Consider the following 15,210-nt stretch of genomic DNA (forward strand, 5'->3'; position numbering starts at 1 on the left):
TTGAATGTAAAAAACAAAACAAAAAGTTAGACTTTTTTGAAAATGTATGCATGCCAATTGGAGTAAAATTTTCAAATGCTTCTTTTAGGTTATGTGAAAAAATGGACTAATTATTTAGGCAATGACAGATTTTAATGCTTGGAATAATTCAAATACATTGAATTGAAGGCTACAGGTTTTCTGTAATAAATATGCAAACTTGCAACTTACCCAGAGAGCACTTGAGTGCACACATTCAAACCAAGGCTAATTATTACTACTACTCTATTATAATTCAAGGAAGAGAGAGCTTTGTTGCCAACCAATCAATAACTTGCAGGAGAGTCAGTGACATGCTGTGAATAGTGTTGTAAGCAAGGATTCAGTGCTCCCTGGAGACAGCTAGATTTTAAATATAAATTTAGTTACATAAACCAATGTCTAACAATACTGTATGTGCCCTATATTCAAAAACACTTCAGCTCTTACATTTCCTGAGGAAGCAATGTGGATTTTAGTGCCTACAGTAAGTGTTCCCCGTTTTTTATGCTATTGCAGTAGTATGTTCTGTAGGTAAAATACAATCACTAAAACTCAATGAAGTCCAGCACATTTGGTTTGGTGTTGAGGTTAATAATTACATTTATTCTCAATTACTTTTATTCTCATCTTTTCTGAAATGATTAGACATTTTCTAACTGTTACATGTCACATCTCTTTTTCTACATTATTCTGTGGTATTCTGTACTGAATATCAGAGCCATGTAAATGGTTCGACAGTTATACTGTAATTACCAATGCATAGACTTAGTGTTGCACTATGAATGCATTCAGGATTTAAATGAATGCCTGCTCTTGAAATTAATTTATATATGCCTCATGTAACATTTATGTGGAGATATAATGCATGAGCAAAGTTACAGGCGATGGAAGTTTTTCTCTTGAAAGACATTGTTCTCTCTGCAAACAATAAATGCGTTTCCAGTATTTTGCCATTTCTCTCTTAAAGGAACACAGAACATTCTTTACCTTTTTTTTCATCCAGCTTTTTTATCCAATGTACACTACATTTCATGTTGGATGACTGGAACCCCCCAGGGCTCTTTCTTGCAGCGATAGCAGGACAACACATTGTTGATAGTGCTGCCACCAAGACATTTCTACATGTTGTGCTGTGTGTTGGAAATAAAAGACGTTTTCGGTTTTTGAAAACATTGTGCCAATCCATGTGAAGATCACATAGAGGTACGTTCTAATCTTTCAGGTTCCAGTACTCCATCAGTAACACACTGAACAAAAAATGCCTTTGAATTGTCTTCTGTCCTGGTTGAAGTTATTCATTCAAAAACAGGCGGTATATCAGTATATATAATATCAGTATATATTGATAAACACATCTGTACAGGCACTAAAATCAGCTTAACTGGAAAGCAATGCTTCTAAACCATATGATGCTTCTTATTCTTTAACTATACATGTAAAGTATTGTATATTACCCTAACATTATTAATGAAAAGAACAACCAAAACAAAAAAAACATACACTACTCTTTCATAATTGTGGACTATTCTCCAAACAGAGCTTTGGGAAAAAAAATACAAGAGCACTGTAAAGGTCAATAACCATGTATTACTGTGTACATTCAAAGGTATTTTAAATGATGACCTGACATGTTTTAATTAAACATTGCAAATGACTTCTTTGGAAGAATTTCAACTAATAAATCTTGACAAGCAAAGAGGCTTAGATTACAGTTGTGCAGTTATTTCTTAATTTGGAAAATCAAATGAGAAGTATATTCTGTAAGAAAAGAAGACCTGGCCTAAGGCATCTCAGCTAGGAGCAATACATATTTCAGAGTCTATAAATACAAAGGAACAATCTAAGGCTTGATATCCTAGTACAGTCTATTTTTTTTAAAGAGAATGCTATAGGGAAATATATTCATTAACCAAGCCATTAGAATGAGGCCTCAAGGAGGAATTTAAGTTAAAGTTGTGATTATGCATCATGATACATTAATGTTACATGACATTTTTATCCCCAGCATGGTTTGGGTGCTGTACAAGTATCTCTTTTCTTCTTCCTGTAAATTTGTTAGAATTCAGAACAGAAAAAGGGACAAAGACGCTATGGCATGGATGTGGCTGTTCTTAGGTTATTAAAGAAATACTACTTAAAAATTCTGCTGTACAGTTACCTTTTTGTGACTGAAAACAAAGACTGGATAACACTAAAGATACTGTATTCTCCATATATGATTTTATTTTTGACTACATATGAAGAATTGTCAAGGCATACAGTATCTACAAAGGCCGGAGTGTTCCAAGTCTTATTGATTAAATAAGCAGTTTTAAAAGTGCTTCTTGTTTTTTTTCTTCTTTTGCAGGATGAGATGGCAAAATATGCACATTGTGTTTGTGAATGCCATTTTTAGCTATTAATTAGTTCATGTTTAGTATTGACTGAAATACAGAAAAACTATGGCTAAACTACAGTATTACAATAACATAATACAACATTAACATTAAATGTTTAAGGAAAAAGAGCCATACAGTGCGTACTTAGTTTTAGCTCACTGTAAATACTGTAGATCAAGCACCAGAGTTACTTCTGTAGAGTTACTTATGTACCCTGTACCCTGTCAGAAAATGTCCATGTCAGCATTGTCTTGTCAGTGTCTTGCCTGTATTCGCACCGTAGACCTGGAGAACGATACTTCGCTCCTCTGTATACTTGTATATGGCTGGAATGACAAAAAAACTTGAACTTCTTTTGCAGTAACCATTCACTTAAGTTAATTTAAAATGTAATTCTTTACTGTATAGTGGTGAAAACTATTCCACATTTGGGAGGGAGGTTACAAGACCTCTGTTGCTGTGCCAAACTCTGATTGTTCCCTGACTCTCTGTTATATGTGAATTATATCTTATACTCATCTTGATTGCTGTTGTGATCTTTGAGTGTTCGGGATTCCACAATTCTAGCAGGTTGCCCATATGTTTAAATATTGTGCTCAAGGAAACTGTATGCAAGCTGTCCACAATAGCAAATGTAATTTGATAGTGTGCCAAATCACTAATTAAATTAATAATAAGGCAATTGGACACCAAATCAAAAGAGCGACATTCAATTTCTTTGTAATCATGAAAGGGATCTGTCTTTGAGGTAGTCACTATAGCTCCCACTGAGAGGAAATGTATACATGTGAAGTTTCAGAAGGCAGTGCTTAGGCAGTAAAATGAAATAAAAATAGACAAATGACAAAGAAAAGTATTTCCATAGTTGCTATTTGTTCTATTGATGCATATAAAGCAGAGGATCATCTTCATAACAAAAATAACATTCACAAAATGGAAAATAACATCCATCCATCATCAAGGGCTAGATGAGCTGAATGGCCTCCTGTCGCTTGTACATTTTATTGTGTTCCAGTAAGCCCATTATGAGCTCCAGTAAGCTGAAGTAGGAGTGTTTTGAGCTTCACCTGTTCTCTGAGTTCTGTTTAAAACTCAATTTACAGCAGCAATCTAGACATTTCTTAAATGTCTACCATCTCAGGCCTGACCAAAGCCAGCCTTGCTTAGCTTCTGATCTAGTTGCAAGGTGCCAACGGTGCTGTCAAAAAAACAAAAACATACTACTAGATAAAACTAAAAAGTAAAGCCACAATCGAGAAACAGCAGGGATGTCACTAATCAAAGATGATGAAACTAACAGAGAACTTACTACAAAAAGAATTATTTGGTTTATTGGAAAAAACTGTGTAGACAAATGCAAGAGAAAGTGAACTACTGCTCTAGCTAGGAAGTGAATAAGATTGTGAAATGTGGAAGAATAATTGTAGCCTGGCAAATTAACAGATAACTGCAAAAGATTTTATTAAATAATATATAGAAGATGTCTCACAAAGAATAAATGTCCATGAGCAATAAACAAGATACCTGTACAGTACATTTTAAAATTATGTGTACATGCTGTATATCAACACTTGAACAAGTACAGAAACCACCATGATTTCTTCAAAGTGTATGGTCAGATGAATCCAAATATAACTATTTTGACCAAGAAAGCCATATGTTTTGAGTAAGTATGGAGAAACAAAAATAAAACAAGGTTTCCCACAGCCTGTGTTAAAAATGTTTGAGAATGTGGTATAGTGTGTCTATTCTGGACTTCTTCAGACATTAGGAACCTTTTTCGTAGAAGCATTAATTAATTCTACAAAAATATCAAAATGTTTTACACTTTTGTTTTTTACTTAATACTAAAAAGTTTAATGGATGGAGGTTTGTGTTCTAGCAGGACAATGGCCCTGAGCATTCTGTAAGCCTACAAACTGATTTCTGTAATAAAGAAAGCTTTGAGTTTTGAACAAGAATTCACTAACATAAACCCTGATGAGATGCTGTGGAGTGAGCTTAAGGCTAATGTTGTGAAGAGGAAACCAAAGTCAAGCGTGAAAGGCAAAAAAACAAAACTGCAGCTGGTAATCAGATATTGGTTTTAAAATGAAAAATATAAGTTATTAAGGATTTACAGGAAAGAAAGGTAGAACTTTAAAGTATTAGTGACCATTTATTATTCTGTATGTTTTCTTATTTAAGATCTGAAATTTATAATAATACCATTCTGTGTATTTTCATATTATTTTAAACTGGCCCAATATTTGCTTTAAGATACAAGAATGCTTATGGTTGTTCAGAGACCGTGGGTCTGATTTGTAAATTCTAGAATATTATGCATGTCAAGTATGTTAAGAAAGTGTTCACTGTACAGAAAAAACAGAAAGCTCAACATTTCTTTGTATAATAATAAAACACAATATTGACTATTTTATAAAGGTCTTATTTATGGAACAGAAAAAAACAAAACAGAAAAAACATATTCTTTATTTCCTTTCTATTTCAGATGGGGTTTACATTTGATTTTTTCAATATATTTGCAGTTTTCAGATAATGCTGAAGCTGTAAATATAAGAAAATATTTCTGCCAGCTATGTATTTGAAAGGAGTGAACATTAGTTTGCCAAATACCAGTGCAGAATTATTCACTTTTTTGTGGAATGAATAAACATATCCTGTGGCATTCTACAAAGGGCAACCAATTGATATTATTCAGACGCATATGGGTTGTTTCTTCATTTGTAATTGTATTACTGAATCCTATATGCTAAAGGTAGTTCTTAGAATCTGCTCCTGAATGGTATTGCACAGGGGTATCATATTGGCATTAGGTGTTACTGCCTCACAGCTCCTGGGTTTAGTACTGGAATGGGGCTTGAATATTACTTTACACTGAAAAAAATGCCATCCATACTGTACCTTGCTTAATCAAATTAGAGTTTACAAGTGACAGTCCTGTGTAGAGAGAAATGCCCCCACATTAGTAAATATACATACTGTATTTTATTATTACTCTGTAGCAAGTACTGTAAGTGCAATTGTGTGGCATGATGATTTTATTATTGTATAATAATAAAAAATAGGAAACAGGATGAAAAATAGGAATTACTAATAGCAATTAGCAATCATCCATCACTCTACATACTGTATTATACTGAGTAAATATACTGAGTAAATATCAACAAAATACAATGTCTGTTGAGCCATTTTCAGGTGTGGCATATTTAAAGAAGTGCAATACCTGAAGAATGCTGAAATGCTGTATTTTTTTCTTCTACTTTTCAGTGTGAAATTAACCTTACCTTAGCAATTCCATCATTATTATGGTACTGTACACACAGGTGCAGCAGCATCGGATAGTGAGAGATTGTGTTGCAACCATTTTTCATTTAACAATGGAGACAAACCTGTCAGAAAACCAGCTCTGTGTTCATGTCCGTTGCCCTTGAACCATTACTGATTATTTGCACAAACACTCTCAATCTCCTCACGGATGAAACCAAAATACAAAATAAAGGTGTCAGTGTGTCTATGTTCTGGTACACAAGAAAAAATATTTTCTTATTTATTTATTATGTATTTATTACATTTCATAGCTAAATCAGGTATATTGCTTGGTAACATTCATCACTGAGAAGTATTGGAACATTTCAGATGTCTTCAACAAATTTCTGGCATGTTTATTTAATTGACACCATGTACAAACTTTCTTTTTGCATGCACTCTCAATTCTTGATCCATTATTACCCATGATTTCAAGCAGTACCTTATGCATATATATTTGACCAAAAACGTTTTGCAAAAATAGAAAGGAAAGTTAACCTCTACATAGATCTTTTTTTTCATATGTTGGAAATTTAAAAAGGAGATGACAAAGACGATGGAGAATTAAACAACTTTTTTGGCCCCTTATTAGTGTTTATCTATCCATCCATCCATTTTCTAATTGCCTCAGGGTTGAGGGAAACTAGAGCCTATCCCAACAAACAACAGGCGCAAGGCAGTATACACCCTGTTTGGGACACCAGTCCATCACAGGGCAGGCATGGACACAAACACACACACCAGGGCCAATTTTCTCAGCAGCCAATTAACTCTCCAGTATATCTTTGGACTATAAGAGAAAACCAGAAAACCCAGAGGAAACCCACATGTACAAGGGTAAGAACATACAGACTCCACAGAGGTACTGTAGCAGCCAAGGAATTAAATCCAGGGCCCTAGTGCTGGGGGGCAGCAATGCTTACCAATGTGTCACAGTGCTACCCATTACTGTCTACATACAGGGAATATTAAATTTCGTGTGTACATTTGTTTACAAAGTGGCAGAAGAATTTAGTAGTATCTATAATTGGATTTGAACATAAAAGTGCAAATTAATAACAAAAATGATTCACAGCACTAAAATGGATGCTATATTACTTCTCTTGAGACAGTCTCAACTTCTGAATTCTTTTCCTACAGCTTTTTGATTCACAAATTATTTTTTTTGTTTTTATTATAATTGAGCACTTAGTGTAATATCTGTCCATATTATTAGTCCCAACCTTTTTTCACCCCACAATTTAATGATAAAACAAATTGTATGTTATACTCATATTAAATCAGCTATTTTATTCATGCAATTTGCTATTCAGTTCATCTGGAGGCAAATGATAATGTAACTATGGAAATGTGTTTCCTATTTATAGATACTGGCAGTCTGCCAGTCTAATAACTACTGTAGCCTCTGACATTCTTCAGAGAACTTAGTTTGTCAGTTTACAGTCACTTGTCCACATATTCTCCTCCTCTTTATCTCATCTTTCACACAGTGAAAGAAAAGAGATACGCAGTACACTGACATTTCTTTAAAGGTTTAATATTTGTATGCTGATATATTTTCCCTAAACATTTCTTAGTTGTCTCTGTCATGAATATTAAAATATAAATATAAAGATTAAATAAAGCTTTTCTTTGTATATTAATTGCATATTAAGTAATTATTGTACTTAATTTGCTGTTAAAATCCAACAGAATATAACTTGTTTGAAATCATATCACAGCTTATCACACAGGGAAATGTACATTTATTAAAATCTGTTTGAAATTTCTCCAGTTTCATATTTCAATATTCATTAATGCTTTACTCATGTTTAAATACATTTTCCTTATCAACACTTACCATCTGTTTTGCTTTGGTTTTAAAAACCGCAATGCTAATCTTCTAGAATGTGAAAGCAACCCATTTAAAAAAAGTAGGCCATTGAACATCACTTCAGAAAAAATGAAAAAGCTAACCTCAACACAATCTGATTGGGTTACAGAAAATAATGATATTTTTAACAGCTTATGCTTTCAAAAACTGGATGTTTATACTGTATTATCATTTCAGTGTTTGCCTGAAGTCTAACACCTCTTTGGCTTTTAGTTATTTAGGAAAAACAAATCACACTGTAAAAATACTAGTAATTCAGTCAAATTCTAATAAAGACAAAACAAGCCAATGATTATGAAAGGATAGCGTACTTAGTACTTTGGTGTTAATGCACCTGGTTGAGAAAATGACACAGCGCTGGCTGAAGATCAGCACTGTCACAACACCCTCACTCATGAGAATAGAACAGAAAAGAATAGAATTATTGCCACACAACCAAAGCTGGTGGAAATTGTTGTTGGTACAGCTTTGCTACAGACATTTGACATGTAACAATAACATACAGAATATAAATAAAGGACCAGAATGCACAATATACAATACAGATTAGTAAAATACAGGATGACAAATAATAAATTCAAACAAATTCACTCTATAATCAAATAAAATGCAGAGTTGATGCCTTGCAATGTAAGCATAGACAAATAGGCAAATGTAAACATAGAAAAACCAGTGCAATTTAAATGTGATACAGGTCATAAAGCACACTGCTACGTTTTTGATGGCTGGGGCAGATTACTTGTTGAGCAACCTAAAAGCAGTCGGGAAGAAACTGTTCTTGAAACGTGAAGTGATCTGAAACAACTACCTGAGGGGAGCAGCTGAAATAAGTAGTGAGCGGGCTGAGATGGATCCACAATAATCTTGTTAACAGGAATGGTGGTACGTTGGGTGTACAAGGATTCAACTGAGGAGAGAGCAGTTCCAGTGATCTTAGAGGTCTTCGTAACAATGCGTTGAAGACAGAGACAGAAGACATCAGAATGCTCTCTATAATGGTTGTGTAGAATTGGACAAGGAGGTGTTGACTGACTCCAAACTTCTTTAATTGTCTGAGGAAGTACAATCTGTGATGTGCCTTCATGATGAGATGGTCTGTGTTGATGTGCCATTTTAGAGAGCTACAGATATACAGTAGGTGACCAGGAATTTAAATGAGCCAGTTATGGCTAGGAGGAACGAACCAGGGAGGAAGTATCTCACCTACTTTACAACTAATGTACTACAGTAGCAGGCTGTAATGTGATAATGGTCATGACGATGTACAAAACTTGCAAGACCTTAAAGTCTGCATTGCTTCCTCTACCTTATTTTTTTAACTTGAAATCAGAAATACACTGAGCAATTCTCCAGCATATTTCTAAGTTCAAATTGACAATTTCTTAATGCAAAAAGAAGGACATTCTAAAATAATATGTACTGTAAATGTAGCTTGCCCTGTTAAAAAAATGTTAGAAGTTGGGATAAAGGGTAAAGATAGCTAAATGTGAACAGATCACTTACCCAAGAAGATCCAGCAAGTCAGTGGTGTAAGCACACAGAAAGCTCATTGGAACACACATTTAATCAATAATAAACTAGTAGTATTGTAGTAGTCCTAGTAGTATTGTCATGGGAAAGCAAATCTGACATGTCGATAATCTTTTCCTATCAGAGCATTCATAAATAAATGCATAAATGTGTTCTTAAAGAGGCTTATTTACTAATTAGAATTATGCATTGTCAAAAAAGTAATATACCTAATCCCCAGTCACGCACAATTACATTTCGTATATAAATCAATATAAAGCACAACTGTTTGGAATTGTTCCCAATGCTGTCAGCTGGGTTAGTAATTCCATGTTACAATTGGGTCTCCTACTTATCTTACTAAAACCGGTTAACATTTAGCTTTAAATTTATACTGACAAGATGTACTTTAACATGATATCCCTCATGATGATATGCAAATATGCAAGGTGCTATGTAGATAAGGGACTGTGTGAAACAGATTAACATATTCTGACACATACATTTTTAAAGAGTGATGGAGATTGTAAGTCAAAAAGAGAAACATCAGTGCCTGACTGTTGACATTCAAAAAAGGTTTTTTTTTAAATAGATGTATTATATATACTGTATAATTATTTTTTGTAGCTGTATCAGGAATTACATTACCAGTAGAGAATGGAAACATCTTCTGCACATTAACACACCAGAATGAAATAAAAAACATAATAATGTTGTCTAAACATATAAAATAAAACAAAAACAGCATGCGTTGTGATAGTACTTTTTCTTGTAAATAACTCTGTCATTTCAAGTCACTTATTCAATTGCATCATGAAATGATGACTCAATAATTTAATCCAAAAAAGTGAATAAGAATGTGGCAGTTATGATAAATTAGATAACAAATTTTGGAAGCCTTTAAGCAAACATTACAGTTACAGCTGCACTATTTGAAAGTATTCTATGTTATAAGAATATACTACCAGTAAACCCTATAATTAAACTATAAGTTTTCTGAAACTGTATTAAAGTTATTTAAATAAAGTGCAATCACACCTGATTAACTTTCGCAAAAACGTTCTGTTAAAATCTATACGATAAATCATTTTGTCAACAACATAGGTGCTTGTTTTGTTTTTGTGTTTAGGGAGGCTGTACTTCTGATCTTTTTGACTGTTATGGGGGGTGGGGGGGTGGGATGAGTGCCATCGTGTCGGTATTGGCTCATGGCAACCCTATGGATAGTTCCCTTTGACTGGTATACTGAATGCACTGTATAATCATTATAATGAAATTCATACTGGTTATACTTAAATTTCAGAAATGAAGTTGCTCTGGCTATATTGTTAAGTGTTACCCTGTTTAATTTTGCGTTACTCCAGGTACTGCCGAGGAACTGTTGAGAAAGGACTTTTGCCCATAGGATTGGGGTGAACCTAACAGGACTCCCTTGACTTTGAACATGAAGTCCAATGGAAGTTCTGTACTGAGTCTACTGTACAGGGCTACAGATTCCTAGAGAGTCAAAAGATGAGCAGCTTGCTGGGTGATTTTAAGAGCTCTTTCTTGTTCTTTCCAAAGTGTTACAAGGATTGTTGTTGAGATTTGAAAAGTGAAGATACATTAGGCTATTCCAAAGTGGGTAGGAACATAATAAAAAAAATCACTGTTTCTGAATTCGGGAGTGTCAAAAAATCTTTACATACAATACTTGTGTTCTGTCCAGTGGAAAGAAGGGTTGTGTGCTCTCAGTTCTGCACTGCTTCCTGAGAAACTTTCTAATAATGAGTATATTGGTGGATGGACCTCTTCACATGTTTAAAATATTTTTCTATCACTAAAACCACAGACATATTGCCTGAAGTGAAAAACAAATCAAACATACTTTCTGGAATCCAGTGACTGAACATTATATCTAAACTTTGAAACCCTTTGCGTTTTACATATTATCACTTCCTTATGCCCATGTTTTCAGTGAATCTCTCTATTCTAGCAATTTAAAAACTTGTCTTCAGTCATCCCCAATTTTTGTCTTGAAAAGATACTGAAAGCACTAAAAGTATAAGAGCCTCCAGGTATTATTCATGATTCAGTTTCTTCTCAAGTTAGAATTGTTCTGGGATTTTTTTGCAAAAAGCTTAATCATTTTTTTAGTTTCCATCAAGGAAACATTGCACCAAGACAACTCACTCTCCCTAGTCATTTAACCTAACATGCAAAACCCTAACAGAGGTTATTTATTGTTTCTTTCCTTGCCTAGGGTTCTTCTATTAGCTGATTCCTTCAACAAGCATATATCTTTCCTGTTTGCAATACATTTTCTCCCTGAATAGGTTTCTGAGTTCTAGGAAGTATTTAAAGGGCTATATCTTTTCTGCAGCATTTTGATTTTCACACATTGTCCATATGCATTTTGTCTTTAAGATTTGGAGAGCACAAACCATGCCCAAATTACGGTATAACATTCCAATGAAGATTTTATTCCCACATTACATAAATATTTTCTGTTTTTCCAAAGGTGTTTTGCAATAGTAAAATACAAAAAAATGCAAGAAGATAAGAAGAAATAAATGATAAATGCTTGAACCTCATGTATAGTCACTGGGGCAAAGTGAGGAATTTAATTTTACTTACATAATCCCTCCTTAGCAGTTGTTTTCACTCCCCTCCTGCTGTTATCCCTCACTTCCTTGTGGGATCCTTGTCTTTCATCAAAGAGTACAAACAGCAATCTGACCCAAGAGAAACACCAGCACCACCACGGTCCTGGGTCTGTCTCAGCTCAGGGCATCCCACAGAAGGAAGGTTCTCCCTAGGACAGTTGTCTGGGATGGCGTAATACTATCACTTTGTACTTCCATCTGCGTAAACTTTGTCTTCAACAAAGGATAAAGCACAAAGGTTTTAATCTTTTATAACAATCTACAATATTTTTAGATACTGTGATACAGATCTAAGAGTTATAGTGTATAAACAAGGGAAGAACAGATCTAAACAGTTGAATGGTACAGGTCAAAGAAAGTGGTAAAAACTAAGAAAAGTGTACCAGAAACAAGACTTCATAATGAAAAGATAAAACAATTGCATTGCACAGTTCTCTGTGTTTGAAAAAATACAAAAGATGTCACATGAATATACAGTATGTTAATACCTACAAATAGGATTAAGAATTTGATATTATTTTAGTCATAGTCAATTGATTCACAGTGTGAAAAAATGAGTCAATTTCATGGTCTGTTGGGTAATATCCAAACTCCTAAACAAGCAGAAATTGTCATTTTCTTCAGCAGCTGACTGGAAGGATAGCCACGACATTTGCTGGATATTTAAACAGAGAAGTATAATAATCTCTTTAACTCACCATCCATTGAATAGCACAGACAAGCAAGTAGGCCACTCAAAAACAAAGATGAAAAGTAAACAATGTGGTATATACAAAGTCACAGGAAAGTTTCTTAATAATAACAGTGGTTATATGTTTTTACTGGATGTTTCCCGTCCTAGTATACTGATCAGACCCAACCATGCTTAGCTTGTTTAGAGATCAGGCTACAAGATGGTGCTGAGCTTAAGGGTACTAATCACTAATCAGGCAGACCCTGACGAGAATTCAGCAATGTTTATAGAGTACTCAGATGGTTGTTGGATTTGCATTTGAAAGAACATGTTCGAAAGGATCTTGACATGAATTGGAAATATCATGTCTATCTACAGTAAGTACCTGAAAACAATTTTGATAGCTGAGTGACAAAGACAACAAGATACCATCAAAAACTTAACTTTATAACAACAAGAGTATGAAAAACTGTTAAAATGTAAATAGGTGCTAATAGCGCTAATGGCAGTTAATTTTTTGCATAAAATATATGTAAACAACATTGAATGTCGGCAGGTTGCAAAATATTTGGATTTAAAGGTAAATTTATATATTAATAATTATGTAATTGAACATTTTTATTTACTGTATGTCTGTATTGGTCTATACTGTATATGTTTACCCAAGTTATACTACCAAATGATTTTGGTAAAAGCAAAATGTGATTGATCTTCATTCCTCATCCCATGAATTTATTTTTCTCTGTAGCTTTTCAGAACAAGATTTCTGAATTGATTTTTTTATTGTTTCTCTGATGAACTCATAATTGATTTATATTACTCGAGTGACAAGAAATATATTGCACTGTAAAATACAGTCTTTGATATTTATTGATCACGATTTTCTGTTACATTATGAACATGATGCAGTATAACACTTGTTTTACTTTATATTAGTATATGTATACTGTATAATATTGTTAAAATCTAAATGTTCAAACTTTTCTACCAATTTTGGAAAGGTGATGCTAGGATTGGTATCTTTTGCTGCTCTAATAACACTATACAGTATATACAGTATAGTATATTATATCAGCCATGAACAATAGCAAACAGTTGTTTGCTAAAACATTATTTTTATTGTATATGTACAATGTATATGTACTATATGTATTTATGTATTCAGGTGGGTAGTTGTGTCAGCATGCATAGGCTGCAAAGGAACAAGTAATAGATTTATTCCATGCTGAAAAGAGAAGAAAGCACAATGTTTTAGCTGAGAACTTTAAGTACGCAAAGTTTTTTTTAATTATATAGTGGATTAAAATACTATTAATACTGATCTGCCAATATGATATTTTAAAGTATGTACAATTTCACAATGCCCTAAAGCATTTATTCACACCTGTGTGTACAGTACAGTATGTCCACACAAACCACAAACCCTATTCTCATTATGATATGTGTACCTCTCCAGCACTAAAAGTAGATACCACATTGTTTTTATGCTCACAATACCTGAGGATTATGTTAAAAGGTCTTGTGGATTACAGTAGGCTATTTTAGAATACGTTTAGATTCCATATAGGCTTATACACCAATTTCTGGATAAAATGCATCCCACAAAACAATGTGTTTTTCCAGGAAGACTGCCCTCTGCTCAGGGCATTGATGCAAGTGATTTACAGAAAGAAAAAATAGACTTGAGCTATATTTCAAGAATATTTTTTTTTCTGAAATTGTTAGAATTTGAGAGTTGGTGTTTTAGATTGTGTATTTTGTAACTTAGCCCAGGTAATACACAATTTAACGGGCAATAAAAATCTATCATGCATGAAATAGACAAGAATGTCAGGGAGATACTGTTATGACACACACACTCTCACAAATACAAAAGAATTTCAGGTTAACCAAAGTGTTTTTTTTTTAATTTGGCAGATTTCCCAAGAACTTGGGGAAAGCAATCTTTAGAAATCTAAAGCCATTTTTCTCTTTCTCCTCCTAGTTATCTTGATACATCGACAACATCAAATCCGCAGTACTGTAAGTGTAGTATGAGTTATGCAAAATACATTTTCCTAACAAACATGGTACATTTTCCAAAGATACATTTAATGAATGAACAACTAAATCTAATGAGACAAAGGTAGAGTGGTCTTAGAGAAAAACACTCAAAACATCTGTTTGTTTTTCTGGTATGAAGTTTTTTTTTTATTCTTTCAAACGTTTTTGTTTTTGCTGTCTTTAGGCTTTTTAGTTCCTAAGCAGTTTAATCTTACTCTGTAAATGCAACATAGGTGGCCTTTTAGTTCTACAGTGTCACCAGTTTGCTGCCTGCATTCCAGTTGGCTGCCTTGTCACAGTGCTCATTTCTGTCCGCCTTCAACCTGTCTCTGTAGAGACATGAGCAAAATAGGAAGGACTGCAGCTTCTATAGACAGATTGCACTGCATAAAATAGGAGGGGTGATGAATGTTGAGAAGAAACCCAAGGGGGACAAAGTGAGGAACATTTGCTAGCAGAGTTGCAGAGACAAGTCTCTGTGTAGTTAGTCAGTTTCAATAATACTCACCTTCACTTGTTTCTTGCAGAGGGTTACAAGGAATAGTCAAGTTTAGATATTGTAACCATACTCTATTATAGGTGTGCATTGTAAGACCAAAAAGTTATCTGCCATTGCAAAATAAGTTGAAGTCTTACATCAATTTTAAATGACATTTGTTGTAAAACACAAATTGTGAGCATCTGGTTTTATCATTTGTGCATGTGCACAGATATTATTTGAGTTATTGCTATAAAAGGCGCTGGTACTAATTCCTTAGT

The sequence above is a fragment of the Atractosteus spatula genome, chromosome 4 (genome assembly GCF_055471065.1).
Source record: "Atractosteus spatula isolate fAtrSpa1 chromosome 4, fAtrSpa1.hap1, whole genome shotgun sequence".
NCBI lineage: Eukaryota > Metazoa > Chordata > Actinopteri > Semionotiformes > Lepisosteidae > Atractosteus > Atractosteus spatula.